This window comes from Cynoglossus semilaevis, chromosome 11 (genome assembly GCF_000523025.1).
Source record: "Cynoglossus semilaevis isolate Cse_v1.0 chromosome 11, Cse_v1.0, whole genome shotgun sequence".
Lineage (NCBI taxonomy): Eukaryota > Metazoa > Chordata > Actinopteri > Pleuronectiformes > Cynoglossidae > Cynoglossus > Cynoglossus semilaevis.
This window is the reverse complement of record NC_024317.1, coordinates 1,886,207-1,892,390: the sequence shown is the minus strand read 5'-3', so window position 1 is coordinate 1,892,390 and position 6,184 is coordinate 1,886,207.

Genomic DNA, 6,184 nt, shown 5'->3' with positions numbered 1-6,184 from the left:
TTCACACCGCCACCTACTGTCCGGGAGGAGAACAACTACCTTTCCATGACTCAACGACAGTTTATCTTCCAACCCGGTTGTGCGCTGGTGTTTGAGATGACACTAACTGGTGAGTATGAAGTGAAGTGAAGTTTATAACAGGTTAGGCTGAAGGCGTGGTGTGAATTATGGACCGTAACTGGTGTTTACCTTGAGTAGCATCAATCCTGTGACGTCATAACTGTAGCTCTACGTTTTCTAAGCACCGTTTTGCCCTGACATCAACATTGCACTTAGTATTTTACACACAACCACGGCGTTTCTTTTTAAAGGCAATGGCTCCCAAAGCATGGTTTGAGCACCACTGGTGGCACTTGGCCTCCCTCTAGTGGTACACAAGGAGATCTTATTCCTATTAGAATCAGGACATTCGGTGTCTTCTTGTATACAGTGGCCAGCTGAAAGAAGCAAATCATGTTGCTGCTGTAATTATATTGTACATGCTATAAAATACATATGGATATATATTTATAAATACATTAGCCTACATACAGTAAACACCATATATGAGCAATAAAAGAATGTGTGCAACGAGAAAAAAAATACTGCACACAAAAACACAGGGTTTTTTTAAGCATACTGTCTTTACCATAATAACATGCCATAATGTTCTGTTATGTTTCCAAGTCTGTGGTTGAAAGTATAATTTTGTCTCTAGTTTTACTTTTGACCACAAATATGCTTTAGCCTATGCCACTAACCACAGAGGACACGTCGTCCCTGCTGCGGGAACGAGGTTATCCACTGTTTTCTAATGAAGGTGAAATTAGTCTTAATTTCACTTAATCTTTGTCCCACAGACTGTAGAAATAAATTCCTTAACGCACATCACTAACCCTTATCATAAAAGCTGCAGGAAAAAAACTCAATCTCCTTCTCCCGTCTTCACGTTTCATGTACTTCAGACATGATTCTTCCTGTAAATGTCTGTCGCAGCGTTCCTCCCAGCCCGAGAGCAAACAACATCAAACTGAAGTATTACACAACAAAGCAACAAGGTTTGACAGAAGTCTGTAATATGTAATATATAATCCAATTAGTAAAGTAACCCCCCCCCGCCGCCGCCTCTCCCCTTCATCTTTACTTTGTGATTGAATCATTGTAGCGTATTCAAGCTGCATAAGCTAGGTAACAATTAAAAAAAAAACAAAAAAAAAACAAAACAACTTTCACTTATGAAGTTCTTGGAAGGCAGGACGGGTTCTGAAAGTGAAATTAAATATTTACAGAACTCACAAATGAGTGATGAGCAAATGTTTAGGCAACTGTCTTATCTGTATAAGAATCACTCCTCAAACAACACTGCTGGGGGCGTGGGAGGGTTGTTTATTTACGGGAGACAACACCTCGAATGACCCCATGTACTGTCAGGGTGCGGGTGGGTGAAGAGATACCGTGCGCTCACTTCCTGTTGAGACGCCACTGTTTAAACAGACCGGTGAAACGTTCTGAGGCCGCTGTGCCTCCCTGACCATGAACGTTATCTGTCTGAACACGTTTTTTTTTGCAAAATTAAACAGGAGGAACAGTTGAAACGGACACTTCATGAATGTCAATGCTTTTGTTCAACTTTCCAAGTCAACGCAGTGTTGCTTTTGATTTTTATTGCTGTGGTGAATGATGTTTAGGTAAGTGTTGTGTTTGATTTTGATTCCAGATCCGAGCGGAGAGTCGTGATCATAGTAATCAGGCAAATTGGCCACACGTTTCAGCCTTTAACAATAACGACTTAACTTGACAGATGAATTAGAGGTTAATTTGCCCGTTTGTGAAGGATGCCAGATGTTTTAATGGAGGCTAATGACTGCTATTACACTGGTTGGTGTGTTGTTTCGGTTTGGGTCGGCAAAAGAAGAAGAAGAAAACAACTCTTCAGAGTTTAGCAGCGTACGGTTTATCTGACTGTAATGATGTAATGGTGCCACTAGTCACTAGTCATTAAGGCCTTGGATAACTCTGTGGTTATAATAGTTGAACAGTTAGGACTACAGCTAACGTGAATCAATTATTAACTGTAGCATAAACTGACAAAAACACTGAGACAGAAATAGCCACACATCTGGAACACATTTCATTATTTTATTTTTTTTCAAACGCTTCAAAACGACAACAGCAAAAACGTCAGGGTTGGAACGGACACTGGACAGACACGTCATCATTTCATTGTAATTAATTACAATTAATGAATTGATTTGAATTGTATTCCGTTAGTGACTTCCTGTTTACACGTGAGCTGTAGTTCACGTTTTTAATAACTCTTTTCAGGAAATGCAATTCCATTCTGAGAAAATGGAAATGTCAGCATCTGTTTTCATGTAGTTACGTAATGAAACCTACTTTTTACTGTGTAATAATTACCAACGTTTTCAAGCATTACTTGACAGTGTCAGAAATAATCCAGGACAGCTGTGGTTTTCAAACTCTGGTCAGCAGACTGAGGATGGGACTTGGGCTCTCTCTAGTGGTAAGGTGATCAAATGTTTCTTTTGAACTAAATTGGTAAAAAGTAGAAAATGAATAAAATGGGATTCTTAAAATCAATGACATCAATTTTTTTTTTACTAAAGTGGGACAGAGATACATCAATTTTTTTTTTTTTACTAAAGTGGGACAGAGAGGGGGGGGGGTACATTCCACTCTGAATCTCCACCTACTGGATATGTACAGTATGTACTGCATGTGTGTGTGTGTGTGTTGGGGGATGGGGTGTGGTAGTACACAGAGGACATGTATGTGAACCACTGCAGTATGATGAATCTCACACTTGCCAACTTGTAGTAGATGACAAATGTTTACACGCACTTCCCAGTTCTGCAGCACGTTCTTTGAAACGCCTGGCACAGGAACTGTTTTCTTGTACTTTAAAGTTGCACCACACTGTGTTGCAATCCTCAGCATCAGCAGTGTTGATGTTGTGACCACAGGTCTGTAACAAAGCTTAAATCAGGTCAAGAATAACACATAAAAACATCTTATGGAAATATTTGTTGGTGTTGACGACGTCCCGGTTACAGTTCCTTAGGAATGTTCAAAGAATCAGAATCACTGCAGTTTGATTGGCTGGTCAGGAGATCGAGGATCAAAGGAACCTCATGTACTGAAGACTGGAACAAAAACAGCAGTACGTAGCTTAGCTTGATCTGAGTTGCTCTGCACGTGTTTGTGTCTCAGTTTCCGTTAGTCCCACCTCATTGTTTATTGTGTTTTATTTATTCAACCAATACAAGAGTTAAAACCACGGTTGTTGTCTTTGTCCTGCACCCGACCTCCACCGTACGATTCTCCCTTCAGCTAAAATAAGACATCCCTTCTTCTTCTTCTTCTTTTTTTTTCACAGCGACACAGGGCAGTGTTTTTCAATCAGATTAGTACAGCACATTCTGTTCTGTTTCACTTCCTGATGACTGTGCAGCCTGTATCCCTGTATGAACTCAGCCGCGTGCTATTGGTTACACCGAGACACTCGTTCAGTCCGACTCAGTCTGCCGACTGCCTGTTAGATTCCAGTTATTCACACCGTATTTACTCAACATGTTCAGCTTTTAGGCTTTATAAGATATTTATACTGTATATAAATAAAGTGACTTCACAAAAAAAAAAAATTTTTAAAAAAAGGAGCCACAACTGAGCATAAAGATTTGAAGCCAATCTATTTTTAATATTTTAAAATATATATAGTATATATTTACATGAACAAACAGTTTAAAGACTTAATTCACTTTTATTGAACCTGTTGTTTCCACCCAACCGTTGCTGTTGTCAGTACAGAACAAGATGTTCATGGTTCATGGTCTGGCAGGAAGGAAGACACAGCAGCTCAGGGCATGTGTCAATAAAGACATCTATTCATACAGTTCAGTTCAGTTCAGTTCAGTTCAGTTCAGGTCAGGTCAGGTCAGGTCACTTCATCTTCACAGGCCGCACGAGGTTCCAGCAAAACATTTAGGTGAAGTTTTTGGTAAAAACAACAAGAAATGAAAATGATCACATAAAATAATAATAATAATAAAAAAAATTCATAAAATAATAATAATAAAAAATAAAGTTAGCATTTTATTTCATGACACATGTAGAGTTGCTTTGTGTCTGTGTTGTTTTTAAAAGAAATAAAGGATAAATACACTTTGTTTCATTAACTGACCCTGATGTGTTTTTTTTCCACTGCTGGTTAATGACGCGCGGTGGCTCAGGTTCATACGTCCAGACGTTGTTATGTCACCTTTATGGTAAATGGGATCGTGGTGTTCTTTTCAAAGGTGGACTGGCTGTGTGCCAGACGTGTGGACAGTGTCCTCAGCACCACTGACTGGAAGACACACCACACGGTCACAAAATGAAACCTCAAATAAACACTTTAGAGTTTAATCTTTTTTTTTAATCAAGTTTGATCATTTTATTGAAGTATATTCCAGACCCCGTCACCTTTTGTTCTGTAAACACAGTGCAGTCCTCCGACCACAAAAGGCACTTTTATGGCTTCTTACAAGAGCTTAGCATTCTCATCCAAACTCCACCATAGTGTACATTTTATTCACTCCCACTGTGACTCAATTACTCGCATGCAAACAAATCTGTACGACACTTTCAAACACACACCGTCAAAGCTCCAGCTCGGTTCTCATGTTATTTAATAATGACGCGTAGTGGAAAAAAAAAAAACACAAATGTTCAAAATACACACACTGTGTGTGGCTAAAATGATTTAATCAAGTAAAAACAAATCACAAAAATAAACAGTCGATGCAGGTTGTAATTACAAACAGGATGTAGCCGGTGGCCCAGAGGTTTTTCTCAGTGCAGGAGGATCACACACTCAGAGGTGTTGTCAAAGGTGTGCATGAAATATAAACAGTGATAAACAGAGACAATTACAGTACACAGAAACACAACCTCATGACAACTAGAAACTATAGACAGTTTCCATAGAAACCACATTCCAGGCGGACTGCTACTTCCTTGGCTACTTTATAGACAGTTTCCATAGAAACCACATTATAAGTGCAGCTCAGCATAATGTAGAATATACACTTTAATAGTTTAAAAATCTTTTTTGTTTATTTTTCAAATTTGTTTATATTTGACAGGAAGCAAAAAAACCCAGACTTGTTTAGGTTCAAAAAACTTTTTGTGACATAAAATAAAGAAACAAAAATCTTATTATTCTAAATCACTTGTTTTAAACACACAAATGCCACTTACAATAAATGTATGGTGGTTATACATATGTTAACAAACAATGGAAATTGTGCTCAGACTTTAAATTCTTTAAAAAAACTAAGTTAAAGTTAAAAATATAATGAATATAATAAATTGATGATTAATTACCTTTGGTTTGCATAAAAAAGGTTAAATTTTATTTAATTACTACCACGTCATATTACACGGATATCTTCTATATTTGCTTACAAATACAATACATTAAACTACTATAATATTCATATTTAACCTCAGTTTAGATGAAATGGTTGCTATGCATAAATAATGGCGTTTGTTAATTTATGTAACGAACAGGATTCACAACGAAGAGAAAAGCACATCTTGAAATCTGACCAGCCACAAAGCTGAAGTATCGTATAACGGTCTTTAAAAAAAAAGATTAAAACGACATTGTTTTCACCATTGTAAAAAAAGAAGGATTAAAACGACATTGTTTTCACCATTGGTTAAAGAATATTCTGCTATTAAACACCTCTGATCTACGCAGTTAAGCTAACGCTTGTATCATTTTAAGTATAAACACCGTAACATCGTAACGTAAGTCACAATTTAAAAGTCCAGAAAGTCAGAGAGCTTCTCATTCTTAAATGAGACGCCTACCTTCAAACAAGTCACCGAAACGTTACAGCAAGTGAAACGTAAAACCAAAACGGAATCCCCGGCGCCGAAAGGTAAAAGTATTTCCTTTTACCACCGATTCAGCAGAGCAGCAGGGATCCGTGTCTCCCCGCGTCTTAACCGGCTGTAAAGTGAGCGTTTCATTCGGCGTCGGTAGGAGCCGCCGGGCGGGCGGGCGGTCGTTCTGGAACTTAACTGTATTGTTTTATTTTTTATCATAATAAAAAAAAAACCCAAACAAATAATATTATTATTATTGTTACCCAGCACTGTTTACTGTGTGTGTTGCCAGTTGAGCGGCGAGGCGAGG